The sequence below is a fragment of the Coturnix japonica genome, chromosome 13 (genome assembly GCF_054131305.1).
Source record: "Coturnix japonica strain WE chromosome 13, WE-NBRP24, whole genome shotgun sequence".
Classification (NCBI taxonomy): domain Eukaryota; kingdom Metazoa; phylum Chordata; class Aves; order Galliformes; family Phasianidae; genus Coturnix; species Coturnix japonica.
This window is the reverse complement of record NC_140675.1, coordinates 8,371,991-8,396,245: the sequence shown is the minus strand read 5'-3', so window position 1 is coordinate 8,396,245 and position 24,255 is coordinate 8,371,991. Positions and strand designations below refer to the sequence as shown.

General features: G+C 39.0%; 1 long non-coding RNA gene across 2 annotated transcripts in view; it reads left to right on the top strand.

The window, feature by feature from the left end:
- Window positions 1–3,064: 3,064 nt before the first annotated feature.
- Window positions 3,065–24,255, top strand: part of LOC146758664 (uncharacterized) — a 93,689-nt gene continuing 72,498 nt past the window's right edge. The window contains exon 1 of one of the 2 annotated variants that reach the window (XR_014933743.1): window positions 3,065–3,524. This is a non-coding gene — a long non-coding RNA (uncharacterized LOC146758664). Of the gene's footprint in view, window positions 3,525–23,015; window positions 23,068–24,255 lie in introns of those variants that run through there. The other variant, XR_014933744.1, reaches the window with a different exon arrangement.

The window sequence follows — 24,255 nt, the reverse complement described above, 5'->3', positions numbered from 1 at the left end:
GTGCATTTGTTTACCTTAAGTTCTGTTGTTTATGTTATAATTTGGATGTTGCTTAATATTTAAAAGCATCTGACACACGTTCAGGAAAAGCTGGTGACGGAAGGACTTTGGAAATATTTAAGACTATTTCCCTGTGAGGAGAGACTTGTCTTCCACTTAGACATGGAAATATGAGCTGTACAGAGAGCTAACCTGATCTTGTATAATTTTTGGCTTTAGGAAGTTTAGCCTATAATACTGAGCTGTTACAGGGTGTCTTGTTGGTTCTTTGTAGTCCGTACTGTAGCCTTTGTTTTGGAAATGATAGGAAATATGAGTCTGTATTATAATCAGTTTGAAACAGCAGTTTTCTGCTTCCTGCCTTCTCAAGGTACATTCTGACAATAGTGAGGATGCACTTCTAAAATAGCGTAGGTGGCTGTTTACAAGTCTGCAAGCAACCTTCATTCCCTGCAACTGTGTTCAGGGAGCAGAGTCAGTGACAGATGCCCTAGAAATAAATAAGCATGGAGAGTATGTGTTGCTATGGAAGCTATTCTATTTTACTGCTTGATGCACCCTGTATCATCCAATTTAGAAGAGCTCTGAAGCCAAATACCTTATTTTTCTTTGTTGTTTATTTATTTATTTATTTTTCTACCCCTTCCCCACTCCTTTTTTTTTTTTTTTTTTTTTTAATTTGCCTTTGTGGGCAAATCCTATGAATCAAAGCGTAGCCTAAGCAAGCTGAGACCTCGAGGAGCTACAGAGAGGTAATCTAAGCCTTGTAGTAGCTACTCAGCTACTTGGCAGCCACTCTGTCATTTTCCAAGGCTGTATTTAGTGTTCACTGTGTGCATGTTTTCTGAAGGCGAACTGCAGTTTTGTGGCAGTTGAGCTCCTAGGTCTGGTACAGTCTTCAGGCAAAATCTTTTACTTCTGAGGGTCAGATTCCCAGGTATGAAGAAACTGTTCCTTTCTCCCACTCACTGTATAATTTTTCTAGTAGTGCTGCTAAACTTTTTTCGTGTCTTGTTATGACTAGCACATAACTCCATTCTGAAAGCAGATAGTAATGTCTAGGTTGGAGCCATTTCTCCTTTCCACTGCCCCTAGGCTGTGCAAGATAGGAAGGAGTTTCAGCCTTTTAGAAAGTAGGTAGGTTTTGTGTATCCTACTCTTATTTTTGTTACAGTGAAGCTGCTGGGTTCCAGTTACTTGGGAGCAGAGAGGAAATGAATTGATTGCTGTATTGGAGCTAAGGAAGAGTAAACAAGATCACTGAGTTATCCTCTTTATTTCTCATTTATTAAGAGCTACATAATCTTTACTATGTTCTTCTTTCTCCTGTAGCAGTGCAGTTAATAACTTTGTTATGGCTTTACATTTTTGTAGCTGTGAGTGGCTTCTGGTGTCCTTGAGCAGAAGGTGTCTGAGTGTCCAGCAGAGCCTAGCACCAGGTTCTACTGGGAACTTAAGAGTAGCTGAAGCAGTTCTGTGTGAAGAATTTGGTAGAACATCTACAGCATCTAAACAATACCTTGTAATACATAGGAAATCTTGCCCTCATGTATGTTGAGGAGACCTTATAGTTAGATCCGTAGGGAAATGAATGAAATGTAACTCCATTCTGCCCAGTAAAATAAAATGTGTCCTTGCTAGTTAATCAATTTTAAGAATATTAGGTACAGTTACATTAAACTTGCCATTACTGTTGGCAAAAAGGTTGACAACTTCTGCTAAGAGAGCACAAATGAAGGTGAGAACAGCGCTGATTAATCATTCCTTTTATTTAAATCCATCCTCCTACTATATCTAGCTGCAAGCTTGTTAATGGCCTGAAACTTCTTGCTACAGTGCCCTTAAGTAGTTTGGGTAGATCACGAATGTTACTTCAATTAAATCTTAATAGCATGGAGTTAGTGAGTTTTTAATGTTGCTAGCAAAGGATTAATTCCTCTAGTGTGAGTAAAGTTTTGTGAGACTGCTGCATAAAGAAAATGAAAAATATTTATTACAGAGCAGTGATCTGAAGGCAGAGTACAGCACAGTGTTCCCTGCTCTGCCACTACTGACAAATTCAGCTGCAAGGGGAGAACATCTGTATTTCATTTCTTGACAATGTGTGAGATATCATTTCAGTATCCTTTTGTGCCAGTTTAAATTACCTGGATGAATTGTTTGTTTTGCAACATAAGCAGAGTGGAGGGGGAACAACCGTAACTTCAGTTTCAGTTCTTCACTGGGCAAGGGAAGAGTTAATATTCTTTAGAAGGAGCAACTCTGTACATTAGGTACTGAATTAAAACAATAGGTAGTAATAAGCAACCACTGTAAATCAGGAATGGCATCTAACAGAGGCAGGGCAAACACATCACTTAGGGCTACCCATAGTCCTCCTTTTCTATGGCAGGCTAATGTTTAATATTAACAGTAGCAACAAGGATACCACACTGATACCCTGTGTCTGCAAAACATTTTGCTATGTGCATAGCTGAAAAATACAAGATACAAGACAAGAAGAATTTCAGTGTTAAAAAGTTAAGGCTATCACACAGTGATAATTGTGTGCTGTATAGCCCATATATGTAGGGGATGCATATTTGTGCATGCCTACATAAGAACTTTCTCCATTGTGAATTTGTGTCAAACCAGAAGGAACTGTCAGGAAGTTCTTAAAATATCTTAAATTGTACCTGTGGAAATCAGGGTTTCTTGGTCTCCATAGCCTCAGGGCTTGTGGCTTCATGGCTTTTACTGCACCTTATCTGTTATTCTGTAGGTGTTCTGGCTGCCGAACTTCAAGATTTGTCAGCATTTAGCTTGTAGTAGCTCAAGCTAATTAAGAATTAGGTATGTAGATCCAATGGTCAACTGTTTGCTGGATATAACTTGGTGCTGCCAAATTCAGGATTTTGTAATGCATCTGTTCTCAGTTAGTAGGTGTCAGGCCCTTCCCCTATCCTAAAGGTTTGGCTGCCTCTACTCAAAGCTAGATTTGATATGGCATAGCTGTGTGACATGGGATCAGTCTGCTGTGAATGCAGCACTCTGAAACTTAATAAAACCTATTTTTTCCTTAAGAGCTGCTTTTAACCTCCATTTCACTACACTTTCTTGAGCTTTTTTGCCTCCCCTGTGCTGTTTACTGCACTGATTGTGATCTTGACCCCCTGACTTTATTTCCAGACTTGAATGCAATTGTGTATGGATGGGTGACAGTTGTTGGGGTGTGCCTTGTCCCGGCTGCTATTTCTGAACAGCTCTGTTCCTCTTGCTCAGGTGCTGTGGGGTTGTGCTCTGTCATGGTTTAATAATTTTGTAATTTTGCTATCAGTATTCCACATCATAACATCATATAAAGCATGAATAATTTTACTGAATCTGCAACTTACAGAAGAAGACTACATCTCCCAGAGAACAACACAATAGGTCACGGGACCTGGACTCTATATTAACTCGGTCGCAGACCAGACTGACGTCTTTCGAGTTCTGGCGTTCAGGGGAGTGTGTGGGAGCCTTCAGCCGTTCGCCTAGATTTCACAGTAGGCCTCTCGGTTACGGGACTCATTCTCTTTCCTATTTTGCTTGATTCGTTAGCTCAATGTTCAATTATATTGTATTATATTGTGTTATCCTGTATTTCAATATAGTATTTAGTAAATAAGTGTGCCTCCTTAGATCGTTGCCGCTGTTTTCTTTTCCTAATTAACTTTTTCCTTTCGGCCTAGGGCCCCTGTGGGGCCCACGGCCCCCTGTCACAGACGCAGGTGGATTTTTCGTTCAAACCGTAACATGCTCTTTGTCAGCAAGGACATTGCCTTTGCCTACCTAGTCATGCTCAGCTTCAGGCTGTCTGCCCATCCTGCTGTTCCAGGATACTGAAGCAAAGAGTTCATTTTCATTCATGATATTAAAAATGATTTGTAGATGAATTGTTTCATATTTCCCAGAAGTGAGATTCTACACTATTTAATATCTATATGCTTCTGGAACACACTAGTATTTATGATCTTCCTTGACGAGGGCTGCATTTCCCCCCCCGTCCCATCTTTGTTATATAAAAATGGGTTGTTTTTTGAGGACAGTGAGAAGCTTTGAAAACAAAATTGCAGCTATTCAGAGAAGCTTGGAGAGGTAAATGGTCTGGGGGAAAAAAATACTATGGAAGTAGTAACTAGGAATCCTGTCCATCATGGCCTTATATATGCAAACTATCCTTAGAACATCCACATATGCATAGGTCATGCCAGACACTCACTCCTTTATTGTGTATTTCAAACATCAGTTTTGAGTTTGTTTTTCCTCCTATTTTAAAATGAGATCTCAGGACACACAGATCCTTGCTATATATCTTAATAGTATTTGTACAATGAATTCCCAGTGTTGACGGCTCTAAATAGGATTCCTGTATGAGGACTAAGGACTCAGATTCCAGCATCCACCAGGTGTCTCTGGATGTTGGTGGATCAGTCCTATGACAATTTGAAAGTTCATCTGCATTTGTTATGAATAATGTTCTTCTGATTATAGGATTTCCTATTGTGGTGGAATGTGCTGCAGAAGAAATGCTTGTTTAATATGGGGTTGAATCACTATAGTTACTGAAGATTAGAAGAAAATCTCAAATTATAATAATTTGTCATTTTATTCTCTCCAGTAAAAAGTGTTTGTTTTTCCTATGCAAATATAATTTAGTAGTACTGGTCAGTTAAAGCAGAGAAAAAGATTTCTGGCAGCAAAGTGGGGATTGAATTGCATTACTCAATTGACTTGAGTATTTGTTTTTTTTATTTTAAGCTGTAAATAATGAAGTGTGCCATGCACCTTTTAAAATGCACATGACTACAAGTGACAAGCTGTTTCTGAGAAGCTGAGCCAAGCTTGTCTGAGCAGAATCATACTGGACTAAACTTTACTCAGTGTAAGCAGCAGACAGTGTAAGCAGAAGGAGATGAAATAGGAAGGAGAACTACCAGGCAGGCCAACAAGGCTGAAGAGAGGCAGTGTGAGGAGTTTCATTTGAGCAAAGTCTTGCACACGTATCCTTACTGTAAAGGTTGAATGCCTTTCGAGGTGGAAGGGGTTTATGCATTCTGACATGACATCCTACAGCAAAAATAATGCAAGCTTCTTTCAATAGTGCTGTGTCTGCCTCATGCGAGTCTTTTGCCACTTCATGAAGAACATTAATTTCTGTGTAGTGTGGCAAGGTTCCAATTGTTTGCTTAGCACAGGCACTGTCTGCCTCTGTGAAATAATGTCCACATGAAGCATTACTCAAGTAGGAATAGTGGTTCAGTAGTTCCTCTATAGTTATTTATTCTTAAGTCTCAAATGTGTTCTTAAAGAAATGAAATAAAGAGGTAGGAAAGAAAAATGTTGAAAAGGACAGAGCTTGACCTAATTATATGAGAAAAAATCTTTCACAAAGGAATTTTGTTCAAGGAGGAAGGGATGTGCAGAGCCTTTACTGGAACCATTCCAAGGGTTATAACCCTACTTCTGTCTGTATTCCATTAGATGGGTCATGAGACTGAAATCTAGGAGTGCTTGGCTCTTCTATAGCCCTGGTGATGATTTTTTGAGAAGAGCCTCCATGTACCCAATCCCTCTATCTTGCCTGTTTAAAGATTATTGGTTTTCAAGTCTGAGAGCTCTTGACTTCCAAGTAGCATTAGCTTTTAGATGTCCTTGTGCAAGCTGGTCCTGAAGCACAGCTTAGTAGACAAAATAGCTTTGGCAATATAGACATGACATTTTTCTTTTAAAAGGTCTGTCTGTTATTAAAGTAGAATTCCTGCCACCTGGAGCCAGGCCAGTACTATAGGTCATATCAGATCCATCTGTGGGGCTATGCAGTTAGTTCCAGGGCCTTGCCATGCTTCCCACTGTATCTTGTGAACTTTTTCTTTGCATTGTTTCTTGTTGTCTTACAACATTTTTTTTTTAATATTTTTTTAGGAACTTCTAATTCGGGAGGGTCTCTAAGTACAGTTAGAGCAACTGAGGAAATAAAAGCATACCATAAGGGATTTATTTTTTTTTTTTAGATAAATACGTGTTAGGTAATTTGAAGATGATTGGATATTCCCTATAAGTATAGAGTATGATCAGGACCTGGTTATGGCAGTAGATTTTGATATTAAAAAAAAAAATCCAAAACATTATATACACCATATGAAAAGTTATCATATTTAGGGAAGGTGATTTGCATAACATTTTTATTCCTAAACTGAAATAAAGTTGCATCAGGGAAATACATTTCTCTACATTGTATTAATTGAGGATAAACTTGGTGCTGGTAAAATTGACAGTGGAAAGTCACGTATCCCAAACTAGCAATCTTTTTTTTCCCCTCCTTCCATTAAGCCAAACTGAATCTGTTCTTTGAAGTCTCTAAAGATAAATACAGCCTTGCATTCCAAGTTTCAGTCCTTGGAAAGAACTTTTTGTTTAGTAAGAAGACACTGGCAAAGAGGTTCACAACAGAAATTGCTGACACAGCCTTAACAGTTATGGCACAATTAGTTTAGCTGCAGGTTTGTTGTAATCCCAAAACAATAACAGAAAATTCTCACGTCAAACAAATTTATTTTGTCCTTTGTGTTGGGTAGTCCCTGGATCATAGCACTTTACATATGATTATGTCCACTTCAATTAAACTTTTTAATATCACTATTGCATCTACCTTTTAAACTTCATTAAATAAACACTTAGTTTGGAATGAATTAGCCAAAGAAAAAGCTTGGAATAAACACGTCTTAAAGGAAATACCATCATTAATGTATGTTACACTCAACACTCAGTAATGTGTAGTGCTGTTTTTGTTTGTTTGTTTGTATGTTTAAACTTTATGTTGTTTCTCATAACAAAAAAAATAAATTTCTGTCTCTGAGATGCTGGATGTATCTTGGTTCAGACCAAGGTTTGATCACATTTCTCATTCTTCAGTACAAGTACTTCCTCATACAGAACATGCAGTGCTGAGTTCTTCGCAGCTCTTCGCAGCTCCAGGGAGTTGGAACTTGATGATTCTTGGTGTCCCTTCCAACCCAAGCCATTTTGTGTTATGGGGTTGGATGCCTTGTCACCTGGTCTTCATTACTGATGATGCTGCATGCAGGTCATGCTGCTTGCTGTTCTTTGTGAGAGGCGTACTGTTGTATTCACCCTAGCATGCTGCATTCTTTTTCTCCATCTTGTCATCAGTTTTAAATTGGAAAAAAAAACAACAAAGAACCTCTGTAAGGATGAAGTAATTGAACAGGTTTGTTATGACAAAGGATTTCAGCCTCTTTAGTTCCTTTATTGTATGTTAATAGTCTTAGCATTCTGTGTGTGAACTCTTTCTCCTTCCTATGAGAGGACAGAGAAATGGTTGCAGCAGTATCAGCCGAGGTGGAAGTTCAGCTGTTCTGCAAAATGCATTTTATGTCTTCAGCGAGTGGGGATGGATGCTTTGGAGAATGTGTATGGAGTGCACTAGTTAAAAATTTCCCCAGTGAGTTCTTGAGTGTTTGGTAGGAACAAAAGAGCAGTTTCCACAACTGAATCTGTGCTTGTTGAGAATGAACTATGTTTATATGGAGGCGAGAATCCAAGCTCAAATATATATTTTTTCCCCTTGATTATGATGCATTTCTCCTGTGAGGTTCCTTCACTTGTATTTTCTATGATCTGCCCCCATTCTCGCAGCCCATATGGAGGGAAAAACTGAGTCATAAACCAGAGTATTTTGGTGAAAGATAAAAACCAAGCTGTTGTAGCGTATTTTGCTAGAATATGTCTTGCAGACACCTTGAGTATAACACTGCCTCCCTCTCCCAACATGTCATTCCTTTTATTTAGTTTTGTTTAAAAGCGTGGATAATTTTGACTGTATCCTCTTTGTATAAATAAATGTTCCTGTCAAATGATGCAGAGAATCGGCTTGCTTTCTGTTTGTTCCTGAGTTGCAGAGATGTGACGTTTGCAAAGGTGAGCACTGGATACCAGTGACACTGCTATGTAATAAACCTGGGTTTTAGCAGCCACTGTGAGTGAACAAGAATTCTGAGCACCTCACATTAAGGAATGGCTGAGTTTATGGAAAACAGTTTTTTGCTGGCAGCATGATGTAATAGCTCAGCCTTTAAACTGAAAGATGGATTATCAGCTGTCCAAGAGTTTTTTCTGGACACTGAGGGGAGGCTGATGGTAAATTTAACAGCAACATCTAATGATAAAGTTTTACTTCCCAGTCAGAGAAGTGGCAACGGCTTATCCAAAGCAAAACGTAGAGGTCACTAGTGACGTATACTGCAGGTTGGGAATATTTGTGTAGTCGCACAGGGACTCTGGCAACAGCTGAGGAGCTGGGAACTGTAATGCCTCAGTGAATGTGAATTGCCTTAGATTTTCTTGCTGTCTGAGCAGTGCTGTCTGTAATTTGCTTTCCTAATCTTGAAGCAGTGCTGTAGTGACAGAAAGTGACGTTACCTCCTGTGCAAAGAGATAGTTCAGGAGGAGCTGTCTCACCGTGGACCTGGGAGTGGTGACATAATGCAGGAAGAACTGATCCGTAGCTTACAAAGCAGCAGCAGCACACAAATGTTTCAAGAGCATCATTTGTATTGGCTGCCTCTCCTCACCTGAGGGGCACAATTCATCAGTCACTTTCCTGGAGCCTCAACTAGGTTCAGCTTGTCTGCCATCACTTATTTATATTGCTGGTAAATTGTTTACAGGCAGGCTGAGTGTGTTTGAATTATGAAAGCCCAGAAGCTAAGCCAAACCTGCTGCTGCTGGTAGCTCATCTATGACAGAAGTGAAGGTGGCTTGTATTATGTAGTTAAGCGATGAAGGACTGTTGAGGGCTTTGGGTATGAGACCTTTGAGATCAATTGTTCTGCTTTGCTGAGTAAAGCACTGGGGTCAAGCTCAAGGTTTATGTGTGGTAATTTGGAAGGCTAAGGTGGTGGGCAAGTAATTATCTTTATTTAGCTTCAGTAGTAGTAGTTAGGTGGCTAAATTCTGGGGTGGAGCTTGAGCACCTCAGTGCTTTTCAGCGAGACTTGGACAGGCTGGAGAGCTTGGCGGTAAGAAACCAGATGAGGTTTAACAGAAGCAAGTGTAGAGTCCTGCAACTAAGAAGAAATAATTGCATGCACCAGTACAGGCTGGGGGAAGACCTGCTGGAGAGGAGCTCTGCTGAGAGGTACCTGGGCGTCCTGGTGGACGACAGGTTGGCCATGAGCCAGCAGTGTGCCCTTGTAGCCAAAAAGGCCAATGGCGTACTGGGGTGTATTAAAAAGAGCGTGTCCAGAAGGTCAAGGGAGGTGATACTCCCCCTCTACTCTGCCCTGGTGAGGCCTCATCTGGAATACCGTGTCTAGTTCTGGGCTACCTGGTACAAAAAAGACAGGGATCTCTTGGAAAGAGTCCAGCAGAGGGCCACCAAGATGGTGAAGGGCCTGGAGCATCTCCCCTATGAGGAGAGACTAAGTGAACTGGGTCTGTTTAGCCTTGAGAAAAGAAGGCTGAGAGGGGATTTGATCCAGGTTTATAAATACCTGAGGTGTGGGGGTGAGGCTGGTCTCTTTTCAGTAGTGCGTGGGGACAGGACAAGGGGTAATGGGATGAAACTTCAGCATAGGAAGTTCCGCACGAATGTGTGCAAGAACTTCTTTACAGTGAGGGTGACGGAGCACTGGAACAGGCTGCCCAGGGAGGTGGTGGAGTCTCCTTCTCTGGAGATATTCAAGACCCGCCTGGACGCTGAGTTGTGTGACCTGGTGTAGGGAACCTGCTTTGGCAGGGGGGTTGGACTTGATGATCTCTGGAGGTCCCTTCCAACCCCTACAATTCTGTGATTCTGTGATTCTTTTCTTTTTTTTTCTTTCAATGAGAAAAAGAAAAGCAGAGACTGATGAGCTTCTTTATATCTTGGACTATTGCTGTTTTTCAGTTCTGCTTGTCTTGGAATACCATGAGAAAGCCTTGAACAGCATTATTCATTTATTATTGTGTTAAGTGCAGACAACTTTGCTGATAAGTAAATATTATTGAAGTTTCATGGAAAGAAATCACACATGAACTACTTCGACCTTTACATTAAACAGGATGCTGAGAATAGACTTTACTTTTTTTTTTTTTTTTTTTTTTTTTTTTAATTAGACTGGGATATCTATGCTGATTGATACGGTATCATAATTAGAAATACAGAAGGCAAATAAAGGTGTAGAGCTTAGTTGTTACTGAAAGAAAAATGACATATGTGATCACAATATCTTTCTAATTCGTATTTGATGTGTCAGGGCCCATGAGAGGGACAGTGCGGAGTCTTAGTATTCAAGGTACTGATTTCCTAATCAGTAAATGATGTAACGTGGAACATTTTATATATGAGGCAGGTATTTTATTTTGAGCAAACAACTTTTTGTGTTTTTGTACATGGGGTAAAATGAGAGCATGATTAGCAAGTAGTACAAAGTACTCCATATGTGCGTCGGGTAAAAACACTTTCTCCTAGTAGTGGAATATCTTCTTTTGTAGTTTTTAAATTTCTCCAGTGCTTACTGCATGTTGGCTTCATTTGCAGGGTGCTTTTGCTGTACTTATACTAGATTCATTTTGAAAGAAATGAAACAAGAAATACTGCTCTGGCTGCATAGTAGTACTTTGACACCTAATGGAGAAGCAAGAGTCTGGACCAATGGCTATAGCTACATGGGCAGCTCTGAATCGCACTTGTGATGGAAACATTCAGCCCAGAGGATGAGACGAAATTTCAAGTAAAACTTTTGAGCGTTCCTTAATTATAAAATAATAAAATGCAGTAATAATAACAACATATAACGTACATATAACATATTGTGTACTACATGTATCGATTTATCATTATACATGAAATTCTTCACTAGCTGCTTTAACCTCCTGGCTTTGTACTGCCATGTAAAATTATTTGGTAAATTATACATAAGCCAGAGTAAGCTAATGTTTTATCTATAAACTGGGGCAGTGCAGTGATGAGCTAAATTTCTTATTTATAGAAGACAAATTGAGATTATTCCTTTGACTAGACCTAAGACTACAAAGTTCAAGAAAAAATCAGTGTCATTCTGAGTATTGTTTTTAAAAATTGGTATTGTTAAATTTGTTTTCCTTGATCCTCTTAGCTTTTGTACCTTGATGTTTGTTTTGCTGAAATATTACAATTGAAGAAACTTTAAATCCTTATCCTTGTTAGTAAGCACTAAAAGCTTTTCTAGAATTCTTTATCACTTAGAATCCAAGTGCTACAGTAAGGTTTGTCACTGAATGTTGCTGCTTTGTCCTTTAGAAACTACTGTGACTAAATTAGTTGCCTGTCACTCAGGTTATTCATGTTGGCGTATCTTTGGTAGTGAAACTCTTCAAGAATTTCAGTTTTTTAGAAATACAAACTGACTTGTGATGTTAGTGGGTAGAATCTTAGACCTTCTAACACACAGAATAGATAACCTAGCAGGCACTTTTTTCCTCTTTAGCATATGGATGACTGCTTTGGCATATGGGTACTTGGAAATACAGGATACAGCAAGTATGTGGAGAGTAAATTGCCTGGGCAAGTAACTTATTTGGAACCACTTGTCTTTGGGTAAGTTCAGCTCTAGATCTAGAAGATCAGCTCTTCTTTGCCAGAAGTCTTTTGGGGAGTTCTTTAAGGATTTTATCAACAGATTGTGATTCAAATAATACTGATCACTCTATTACATTAAAGGATTTTATATGGAAACTATTTCCCAGTCATCTCTTGTATTTAACTTCCTTCCCTGTGTTGCTAATCTGAAACTAATACAGTGCAAGGAGCCATGTAACCTTGAGCTATTTTGCTGAAAGCTTGTTAAAGCAGTCTAGTATAATCTGGATCATAAGAGCAGGAATAGCTAAATTGTACTAAAAATCACATATTTGGAGGAATTTTTCCTCTAGAGTTGTCAGCAAGCCGTGTTCTAGTAAAGCATTTTAAAAGCTTTAGTAAAGCATTAGTAAAGTTTAGGGAAATGCATGCTGAAACTGCTGTATTTCAGGAAAAAACTAAAATTTGGAAAGAAAAACACAGCCTCACAAATAAAGTAACTGCTTGATTGATTATATTTTTTTCATGAAGAGGAAAACAGATTTTTTTTTTCCTCCCCAGGCTTGCTCCTGAAGTAAAATCATGTTATATTGCTGTGCTTCATTAAACAGCTGCTTTGTTTTACCCTAGAGAGTTTTGTCTCTGTATTGTGTGAAATGATCCCTGGTTACCAGCAATCTTCATAGAGCAATTTAACAAAGGTTAGTAAATGTTAAATCTAGTTTACAGCTAGAGAAACGAAGATGCAGGCTGATGTTGGACCAGTTGCAGCCCTTATTGGGGGATTATGGTTTTTTCTATGATATTTTCCCTTCTCTGCTTTCTGTATATGGAGGAGGTGATTCACAAGCAGGAAGGGCTAAACTCTTAATGCAAATTACATGTGCCAAATATGCAGTTTCTGTTCTGTGTACCCTGCATTAAAAAAAATGCAGCTTTGTCATTTTTATAGTTTATCAGCTAACAGTTTATGCAAAGATACAATTCAGTGGTGAGATTAATTAGAAAGTAAAAGCGGTGACTATGTTGTGCTGCCTGTGTGCTCTCCTTTGCTTGCATGTGAAGCAGATTCCAAATTTACCAGTATTTCTCATACTCTAAGACTGCAGCTCTACCCTTTTAAAAACAAATCTGGTGAAGGTCACCCAGAGTTCATTCTTTCATTTTGAATAACCACATGGAATCTCAACATAACTTGAGGATGTCAGGATTTAAAATAACATTAAGTTTGGATGAAAAAAATGTATTTCAAAACTTGAGGGTCTACTTCAATTTTCAGTTATTTCCTATTTAACACATCATTACTTATGTGAGGATTTTAACATATAGCTATTTAAAACAAAGCTTGCATTTTAATTGCACAAAGGATCTCAAAGAGACAGGTGGGAAGGCAGGTGTTTTCCTGCTATAAATTTCTCTGATGATTGGTGATTCACTTGCACATCGCAGTAATGGGTGTTAAATATAATTCCATGTTGTTGGAAGGCCACCTGCCTCCCTGGGCTGGTCTCACTCTCTTATGTAATGCTACTGCAAAAGGTTTATAATTTAAGCAACAAATGCTCAGAATTTAGGATATATGTAACATTATACCAGAATCTAAGTGTCTCTTGTAGAAGCCAATGCTCTAAATTCAGATCAGAATGTAACGCTAATCCTGTGCTATGTACTCCATCTAAGAAATTAACTGGATTTAATAGGAAAAGCATAAGATAATATGAAGATATGTGGTACAGCTGCTGTTGTTTATAATTGATGTGAAACTTGAAAGTGTATTTTCTGTATAAAAATAAGTAAATATGTAGCTTCAATTATTGTTAGATGAGGTGCTATTAAAAGTAATTTGCATGCACCCACACTTTTGCCAGCTCTGATACAGAAGGATTTGGGCTTTCAGGTTTCTCCAGACTTTTCCCACTTAAACTAAAGAGTTGTGATAGTTAGCACACAGCATTAGCAAATAGGTGCCTCTCAGCAGCTCTGCCACAGACTCTGGAAACTGAGGGAATATAAGTTCAAAAACCAAAACTAGAAAGCAGTGTCTTAAAGGCTGCTTGAATGCCAAGATGGGTTTCCATTTTACATAAAAAGAAATTTGAATTTGGATATGCCAGAGTAAAGCTGGGAGAGGTCAGGGAAGGTGTTGTACAGCCCACTGTGGATGGGAGGCTGTGCAGGTCCATTGCTGTGACCACAGGGGGTGGTTCCCCCTTGCTCCTGGTAACTATATACTTGAGCAATTCTTGAATTAACAGATTAGTTCTGGGAACTACCAGAGCCTCCTTGCATGAGCAGGTTTTCATAAACCATAATTATCATTTAAGTAGCAAAATGCAGGATTGCACACTTATTTCTGGTGTTCACTAACTTGGCTTGCAAGGTCAGCCCTTCATGCCGAGCTCCTCATTGCTGCTTTTACTGTTTCCAGGAAACTTCAGAACTCAGTAAATATTGTATGAGTACTTACCACTGCTTTCAGGTGTACCTGTCTGCTTTGATAAAGTACAGCATGTTGCAGGGGGGGCTGGGGAGCTTGTGATGTACACTGCTGAACTATTTGCTTGTTCCCTCTGGTTCATACAGTTCCCTTCTGTGCTGCATGTATGTGCTCACATTTAGGTTGTTACCTACTGACATGATGAATTATCACCTGCCTGGTGCACGTCCTCAGTCACAACAAGGCTGGTTGCAATTAGTGTACTTACTCCTCACTGTGTGTTCATTGTGCATCTGTTTCCCTAGAGTCAGGTTTTGCACAGGTTTGCTTGGAAGCCAATGAGATATGTTAGGAGCAATGGGGTTTGTTTTTTTTTTTTGGTCAGTTGAAGAATGATAAGTTTTATAATGAGCAGCAACTGGAGCGCTAATTTATGATTCAGAAAACATGCTGCCTTGTTCAAGAGGTGATAATGCTCCTTTAATTCCAAAGTTGTGCTGAGGCCTAAATCACTAATGTTTGCAAAGTACTTTTTGATTCTCATTTTAGAGAATTATACTGTTCTGCTTGATAAGACCAAAGATTTGAAGAGTTACTTAATTAAAATTCTGCCAAGTGCCCTCCAACCAAGGACTTAGCCCAGCCTAACACAGAGCACTACTACTTAAATTGGCTCAATACTTTTCGTTCTTACACTTACTGAATCACAGTTCTGCTTTACGCTCCTTTCTCCAGGGGGCACTGGCACAGTTTGAAGCAATAGCTACTTTAATGAGTTGTAATGAGCAATTAATGAACAAAATAGTATCTGTGATCTTCATGGTAACAATATGTCATTGCTCTTTTGTTCCTGTTCCCATCATCTTCAGGATCTGACCTATAATCAGCTTTCTTTTCATGCTTTTCTACAGTATTATGACTTTAGGCAAGGCCTCATCCTCCTTTTCAGCACAGTAAATATCAGTAGCGAAAAAAAGAAGTTTCTCTTTACCTAACTAGCTGCCCTTAATCTCCACCAGTGCTGGTAGCAATGACATCCCTAACCAACTTCTTGTTGTCACTTTTTCAGCAAAGCGGTGAGTTTATAAAAATAAATGCCACCTCACAAGGTGCTGTGTGTCCTGAATTCTATGATAGGGTTTGGAAATGAGTGGTCCTGATTGACTTAACACACTCCACTGGTCCAATGCAGTTTTGAGAATCTCTTTCCTATAGAGTTCTGCTGATGACAGCTTGTCTCCTGTCCGACAGTCTGGCGGGGGGGGGAGATGGGATCGATCTGGTGTATTCCTTGTCTTTGTGTGGCACCTCCTTTCTCCATGTTGGCTTGTGCTAAAGAGGAGGTATTGACCTGTTTTTATGGACTAAGGGTGAGAAGGGTCTTTACCAACCAGCACAAAACTCAGAAGAGGGAAAACAGAAGCTGGGAAGAAGTCTGTTTCAGATATAACTTAGTTTCAATAATTCAAGATTCTTGGAGCTATTTATTCTGATTCCCCAAGTGGTGTTTGTCTCAAGAACTCAGGGGAATCAGCTGACTTCACTTCTGCCTCAAGGTATATTAAGGATGATATTCAAGAGCAGTAACTACACTGGAAGCCAGGAAGTAATAAAGCAGAGCTTATTCTGGAATAAATATATTCCAAAATTTACAGGAATTTGTTTTTAACAGGAAGAATATGGTATCCTTCTATGTACCTCGAGGCTCCAGAGAATTCCAATTTACTTTACTGAGAGAAGGAGAAGTTGGTGCATTTTGATTGCATGTTCCCTATTTCTGTACCCCAGGACAAAATATAAAAAGATATCTTTTTCATTTCATAGGCTACCTGAGGAGAAAAAGAATTCAGTGAAACTTAAATACAACTTTTCTATAGTGATTACCAATGCTACAGTGCTCAGGTATTAATATTAATAAAAGACAAATCTTTTAAACTCAGGCAGATGGACTGGTTTTGTTAACATGTGGCAGAAATGTGATGAAAAGCAGGGCCAAAGCTCTTGCAGCATAATATGACTGTTGAGTGGATCTTCATGGGATTAAGTGTAAAGGCAAGCGTATGTACAGTGTTTTAGTCAGATGAGTAGAGACCCTGAAGGTTGGGTCAAATGTGGGGCCAGCTGCATGTTGGTGGTTGTGAGTAAGAGGTCAGGCAGAGTTTTGAAAACATGAGAAGCTGTTGTGCTGTCACTCTTTAAGGAGAACACTGGAATAGATAAGGGTTTAGTAACAGCTCAGAGTTGGAGCAGCAGGTCTTGCAGACTTACACAAACTGACTCTGAATTAGAGGGTCCAGCATAAAAGAAAGTGTTAGCAATCAAACTAATGGTAACTCTCTATTTTAGAGTTCTGATACCCACAAATTCTGAGTTTTAGGAACACTTGCTCATGTTGAACTCTACAAAGTTGAGCTTTATATTTTATTTCAACCTTTTTGTTTGTGTATGCTTCTGTCAGTCCCCCTGATAACTGCAGAAAGCAGTGTTATTTTGGTTTGTTATCATATTATAGAAGTTGAAGCAGTGTATGAAGCCTTTGTAGAAACAGGGTCTATTACCTAATCCATAATAGATTACTTCCTATATGAGGTGATAACAAGGAAAAGTTTACAGCAGTTCAAGCTATTCTAGGTCAACTAGTTTGTCTAGAACCACTCCTCATTTTGGAGTAACCCAAAAAACTACAGTGTTCTTCCATGCAGAAGCAGATATACAATGATGTAAAACAGTCTTTTCACTTCTCCTCGTTCTATCCTGATAGAATTTTCCCCCTGTATAACTCTCTGAAATAAAGGTTAACTGCCAGATTTCACTGTTAAATAAAACTCTTGTTTTCCCTGAGAAGAATGAGCTAGGAGAAAAGATAAACCTAGAAAAGCATTTTCTTGGCTTTAAGTCTTAACTGTTTTTGCTAAATGCAGGTTGCTTCTTTTTAAAGTTGGGTGAAATCTGTATATATTCAATGTGAGAGTCAATGGCAGCACAGCCTTCAGGCGTGTCAGCCAGTCCTCCCAGCTTCGTATCATCAGCAAACTTGCTGAGGGTGGCCTCTATCCCCTCATCAAGGTCATTGATGAAGATTTTGAACAAGACCAGACCCAGCACCGACCCCAGGGGAACACCACTGCTGTCGTAGTTGTCATTCTACTGTAATAACCTCCATATTTTGAGCATATATGTGTTTCATTTACAGACAATTTTTAGAGTTTTTATATTTTTGGTTTTGTATTGAAGCAAAGTGCTGATTTCATAACCTGTTTCAGCACTGATGACATATGTATAATGTCATACAGGTTAGTATGAACAACATTTGATTCATTAAAACCTTGAAGATCGAATACTAGCCATGAGTATTTGTTGAGCAATTGATTAGCTTCCCTGTGCTAGACATGAAAAAAAATCTTTATGCCATAAGCAGTGTTGCCAAGAAGTATGGAGAGGTTGCATTTGATAAATAGAGTCTTCAAGGAAGAACCTGAAAGGAATCAATTACTGTCCTGACTATAACTTAGCATGAATTCATCATTAAGCAACGTCATTTAGTCATCATTAATTAGCAGCTGTTCATCTGTCTTTGTTTTATGTTTGTACATCGTCTACTTTTCATTCTAATCACCTATGAAAAATTGCACTAAGTGTTTAACATCTGGAGTCTCACTAACAGTTCCTCCAGGTTTCTGTTCCAATAGCATGTGATAACTTGTATTTATCAGTTAGAAGCAAGTACGTTTTAGACTGAGAAAGAAAAGGAATTGTTCACAATTAAACAAGAAAGTGATTTTTCTTCCTCTGTACTTGCAAGCCAACATTCTCACAGTCTGTCATACATTCTCTCAGGTTAACAGTAAGTATTTCACAGCTGATGGAAGGTGGCAAGTTTGTTTTCTCTAGTCAAACCAGAGACTGCAAAGACTGTAACATTTGCTGCACTTTCCTATGATCAATCTTTCTCTTTGTGTTTACTTACTGAACAACCCTAGACATTATTCTTGCTTTTCTGACCTTTTTATGTTCAGATCATTGTCCAGAAAAAACTTTAAGGATAATAAGTGTTCAAAACTACTTCATTATTTATCCAAAGGGACAGCATTTTGTGATCTATGCTGAATATTGAAGGCAAATGATGAATGAGAGCAGGTTGTCATTGAAGGTTATGCAAATCTTTAGTAGCCTTAATGATGTACAGGATAAATACCAAGTAGAAGATTGTGTTGGTAATACAGGTAATATAGATTTTATCTTTACTTAGATTTGAAACTTCACATAATTTTTCAGAGTTTGCATTGCTATTGATGTATTAGCAACCACTGACTTTAAGAATAAATTTTTCCAATTTATAACAGCATGTCAAACGTATTTGAAAAATTATGGATGCTACTTTTATGTTCATCAGTGACTCTAGAACGACTGTTGTAATTGATGACTTTGATTTACTAGAGCTACTAAGAGGAGCTGATGTAGTGGGGAAAGAAGAACAATATTTTTCAGCTTTTGTCCTAAATGTTCCATGACAGTGTAGAGGGTGGGGAAAAAGATCTAGGTGAGCTAGGAGTAGCTCACTCCTAGCAGTGGCAGAGCCCCTGCCTTTGCAGCACTTCTGCTAGGGTAGGCAGGTGCTAGTGATATGGTTGCTCCCTCCCCAGTTCCAGATCTTGTAAACTTGGCTTTAAATCCTTGTATGACTGCTCAGAGCATCCACAACAGCAACAAATCAAATCTAAGCAAGTACAAGTACAGTTCCTTCTGGAGTGAAGTATAATCCCTCAGTGTCAGCTGTGATGTCAGCCTTAACTCGTGTAGGTAACACAGAGAGGTTCATTAACTGACATCTTTTATGTATCTTCTTTCCAGTTTGGAGAGAGAATGCTTTGAGTAACCTTATTTATGTATCTTCCTGTCATTTTGAGAAGTAGAGTTCTGAATGCTTTATGCATCACATGTACCTCTACAAATTTTTGTTTAAATGGCTGCAGCTGCAGAACATTTGTCTTCTGTGCCTTATTCTTTGTACGTGATACTAGAAATGACTCTTATTTTCTCTATAAAGTGGCTATGGAGTAAATATCTATAATTTATTCATTTATTTTGCACTAGCTTCACAAAAATAGTAGAAAGATGATTAATTTCCTTAAGTTAGCTCATGTTTAGGCAGTCTTGTAACTCTAGGGGCTGACCTACTGGAAAGGAGCTCTGTGCAGAAAGACCTAGATGTCTTGGTGGCCAACAGATCGGCCACAAGCAAGCAATTTTCCATTGTGCCACAGTTCAAGGATAGGGAATTACTAGAGAGTGTCCAGCAGAGGGCCACAAAGGTGATGAGGGGCTGGAGTGTCTTCTGAAGAAAGGCTGAGACCTGGGTTCTTCATGCTGGAGAAGAGGAGAGTGAGTGCCCAAATGGATGATGCCAGGTTCTTGGCACTTCTTGGGCAAGGGGAAACAGGCACAAGCTGGAACATGGGAAGTTTCATATGGATGTGAAAAAGCATTTCTTTATTTTGTGAGTGACAGAGCACTAGAACAGACTGTCCAGAGAGGTTTTGGAGTCTCCTATGGAGATATTCAAAACCCACCTAGACTCTTTCCTGTGCGACCTACTGTAGGAGGCCTGCTTAAGTGCAGGAGGTTGGACTAAATGATCTCTGCAGATTCCTTCCAGCCCCTCCAGTTCTGTGAATGAAACAGTTCTTTGTGTAAATTTGGTTATATTCGATGAACTCTTATCTTGATATAATTGACAAAATAAACTTTCTGTACTCTTTGGCAGTTAAGAATAAGATCCCATAATAGCTGTGTGTGAAGGGGAGTATTTGAAGGGAAATGTAGGATGTGTCATGGAAGGGTAGATTGGTGGGGTTATAGCTACAAATTGAGGGGGGTCATGGAGCAGAGGAGGGTGGTGATGGCTAGGAGCCATGCTTACTTTTTGCAACAGATTTGTGTTTAAAGTAGATTCAGCCAGCTGGAGCCTGCTTGTCTATGCAGCATTCCTATGTGGGAATGAGGAAATGCCTGAGTGGGTTGGGTGTAGGACAGTTGCAGTAGGGGGATCTGAACTTCATCTCACCTGTCTTTGCTCCAGAACTATCCTGACAGTGATTCCAAGTCTTCCAGGGCAGAAGATGAAAGATGTTAATATGCTAGGAAGCAGTCATTGCAGGGTAAGTCATTTGACTGAAGACTGTGAGAGATCATTAACATTTGCCCACAGTTAGCAATAATCAGAATACACAGTGGAACATGAGATAAGATCAACAGTTGCTCCTGTTTACACAATCGTGTAAGCAAAAGTAGCTCTACTGAAGACAGTTTCAGTTGTGCAATGAACAGGAGACATGGTTCTGCCTAGGCACATTATGTCTGCGAAGTTGATAACGCTTCTATTCCATGATGACAGCTGACAAGAAAAACTACTTTTGTCCCATTTATTTACCAAGGATTCTTTTGCCACTCCCTGAATTCATAAGGGCAATCAAAGTACTTAGAGTTCATCATATAGTCTCCTTTTTTATACATTCATTTTAAATGAAGCAGAAGATCCACAGTAATAATAATAATAATAAAAATCCCCTCCTCTTTCTGTGTTCTGTAATGATGCTTTTAACAGCAGTGGAAAGAATAAATGATTTTTGGTTTAGGGGGAAGACAGCAGAAAATCTCCCACTGATGCTTCAATAAGGAATCTGCTTAATAGGAGTTCATTTTAAGTTGTCTTAGTGTGTATTTTCTGTACTGTTAATAAAAATACATTGTATGTGGATTTTTGTTGGGAAATTACTTCAGGAAGCAGTTGTGGGGGGAAGATCTTTATCTGACCTCTTAATCCTAATCCAGTTCTAGGCTGGCTAAAGAAAGCTCAGTTATAAAGGATATCCTAAGTGAAGTAAAGAGAAAATGAACCTGGGTATGTCTCATGTAGTTAATGGGGAGACAAACCCTGGATCTGAAGGAAAGCAGAATTACAGACAGTAGCATATGCAGAGATGGATTTATTTTTTTAATGTAGAATGAGACAACTAATTAGGTTTGGTATTTATTTTTTCTTACTGTTTTTTAAGTGGGAAATAGGCCTGTTCAATCTTGCAAGAAAATTGTGATGCAGAAGTAGGCCATGGATGTTAAAGAGGATCTGAGCCCTACAAAGCTACTGAGTCACCAAATGTTTCATTACTAATATGAAAATTGACATTATGTTTATGAGTTGAAGTTATAGATTATTCATGTCATAAAGTGAGTCTGGACAAGAGTGAGCAACACAGCTTAGGGCTACAGGAGTCTCTGAGATGTGTGCTTTGAAGCTATATTTTTGAGTTACCAGAATCTTGAGTTGGTTTTGGTCCTTCAAGATACTGTGTGCTAAACCTCAGCATCTCAGGATACTTCTTAAAAGAAAAGTTTTAGTTTGTCTTTGGTCCCTTTCAGAAATGGCTACCGAGGTGCATCAGACAATGGGAAAGGAGGTTATTACTTCCAGAAATGGATGTATGTAGCTGAAAATCATATATTCATGAATGGGCTGGAATAAAGAATTGTTAGTAAATTGTGCATAAGAGGATAAGAGCAACTTTAATGTTTTTGTGTGGATATTTGTGAAGAAAGATTTGTATTTAGATGCAATATTTATTTTCAGCAGTCGTGGTGGTGGTGTAGTGGTTACTAATCTTGCCAAGAATTCTCACATATGAAAAGAAATAACAGCGACTGTCCCTTACATGAAGTTCGGTTATTTCCTAGTTGAGTGGTATGTGGAGAGTGTTTATGCAGAATGGCTTCGTGAGAAAGGACATGAAGAGATTCCATTAGTTAAATTGTAAAAGAATGAACGTGACTGAAGACAAAGACGGTCTATCCTAGGGCCGATCACGGGCTAGGCAGCTGAGAAGAAATCAGTATGTGAAAAGACAGGGTATGTAGCTAAAGACAGAATATGTATCTAGAGGCAAGGACGGCCTGAGGGAAAAACAACATATGTAGCAAGGTGTAGACAGAGCTGTAAAGAAAAAGTATCCATAAGACTAACCACAAAGGTCAGATGAAGTAATGTCTAACTCACCCATCCTGAGCTTTACTTTTGCAATATGCATGAACTTATAACTGATTGTATAAATGAAATTCTATTACACCTAATAAATGAGACTTGTTGACCATGATAGATGAGGCTTGTCTCCCGCGGTTACTTCCAACAGTGGTATTATAAGGTCCACTTAAATCAGTGTGAAGTGCTATCATCTTCAAGAGGAGTTTTTCTTTCTTTTCTTGGTAAACTAATTGAAAGACTGTCACCTTCATTCTTTAAATATATAATGAGTTCTTCAGGTTCTTGAAATAGCAAGGGGCTAGCAGGGCATCTACTGACCAATCTGTGTGGAATGTTTTCCAAGGATGATGTTTTTCAGTTGAACGTTCTAACTGGAATGCATTGGATGCTGCCACTAATGCACAGCTGGTACAAGCAGTTGCCAGGCAGGCTGGTGATATTGCGCTTCGTTCTGAGGCAGTGTTGTTAGTCGAACCTTGGAGTGAGAGGCCATTCAAAAGAGTGCTTAGGCTGAGAGCCTCAAGATTTAACTGTGATTTTGTACAGTGTTCAAATTAAATTTTGGTTTGGCATATTATTGTTTCCTTATTGCTTTAAGTTTTATTAAAGAAAAGTAAATTCAGGAAAATATGACTTAAACACGTGTGCTACATAAAGATGTCAGAACTGCTATAATTGTTTCATCAACTGTGACTTAGCATTTTGACAGGTAGTATCTAAGACTTAGCTGAAAAGCTGATTTTAAAGTTTAGAAATAAATGCTTGTCATGGTTTTGTAATTTTGTAATTTTGCTATCAGTATTCCACATCATAACATCATGTAAAGTATGGATACTTCTATTGAATGTGCAGTCCACAGAAGAAGACCACATATCCCAGAGAACAACAGGGTTAATGATAAGTCACGAGACCAGGACGCTGTATAATCTCGTTCCCAGGCTGGAGTGCCCTCGTTCTTCTCTCGAACTTCTCGGAGAGTGGGAAGCATTCCAGCCGTGTTGCCTAGAGTTCACAGTAGGCCTCTCGGTTTTCGGGGACTCTCTCTCTCTGTTTTGTTCGATTTGTTAGCCTCAATTATATTATATTGTGTTATCTTGTATTTCGGTATCATATTTAGTAAAATAAGTTTTTCCTCCTTAGATTGTTGCTGTTTTATCCCACTCCCTTTTTCCCCCTCCTTTCCGGGGCCCGGGGGGGGGGGGGGGGGGGGGCCCACGGGGTGGCTTGGTGGCTTCCCCTGTCACGGGCATAGGTAAATCTAAGTAACCCGTGACAATGCTTAATGTAAGAAAACATGCCACTTAACTTTAATAAATCGGTTATATAAGATGGGCTTGCAAGGAAGGCCATAGAAGTGTTTCAGTTAAAGGGTCTCTATTGTGTTCTGACATGCTCTCAAGAATGTTCTTTAACATCGTTTTGGGGGAAAGAAAGTACTCTTCTTTCCTTTGACCTACTGTTAGGGTAGAAACAGGCCAGTCCACTTTCTACCATATCTCTACCATAACTTCAGACTGAATCACCATTAATTCTTGAAAATATAATTAATAGCATTATGTTAAAGTTATCCAACCAGTCCTTCAAGTGTATAATCAACAGCAGTAAGTTGACAGGTTTATCAATTGCTTTACAAGACAAATCCTAATTAAGTAAGAAAGGGACTTAATCTTTATATTACAACATAAATCATGTGTACTGCTCACTGAAAGATGGGATCAGTTTAATTTTCTACAGCTGTGAGACTGACAGCTATTGTTTATAATGCAACATGGAATTTCTTGCATTAAATAAAGAGCTTGGCTGGAAGCGTATCTTGTATATTAGCTTCCTTGAACTGGCAGACCAAGAAAAGCTGTTTATCTCTGACTTCATTTGATGTAGTGTTTCCTTTTGTTCTGCCGTGTGACTGGCACTTTCACTTTTGAGGAGAGGCAGTGAAGCAGAACACTGTGGGGAGTCTGGGTCAGACCCAATCTGCTGCTGTGTTATGGAGGTAACACACTGTGTGATAAAGGGATGGTCCATATTAGAAGTGTCACTGGAGATTTTTATGACTCATTTTGTATCAGTATGCATGGCATGTATACTTGTGTTTGTATGTACTGTTATATAGTGGGTGATGCATTCATACTAGGCATGTAAATTGTGGCTCTAGTAAATCTTAATATAACAGTTCCGTTTCTTTGGAATAGACAGGCACCT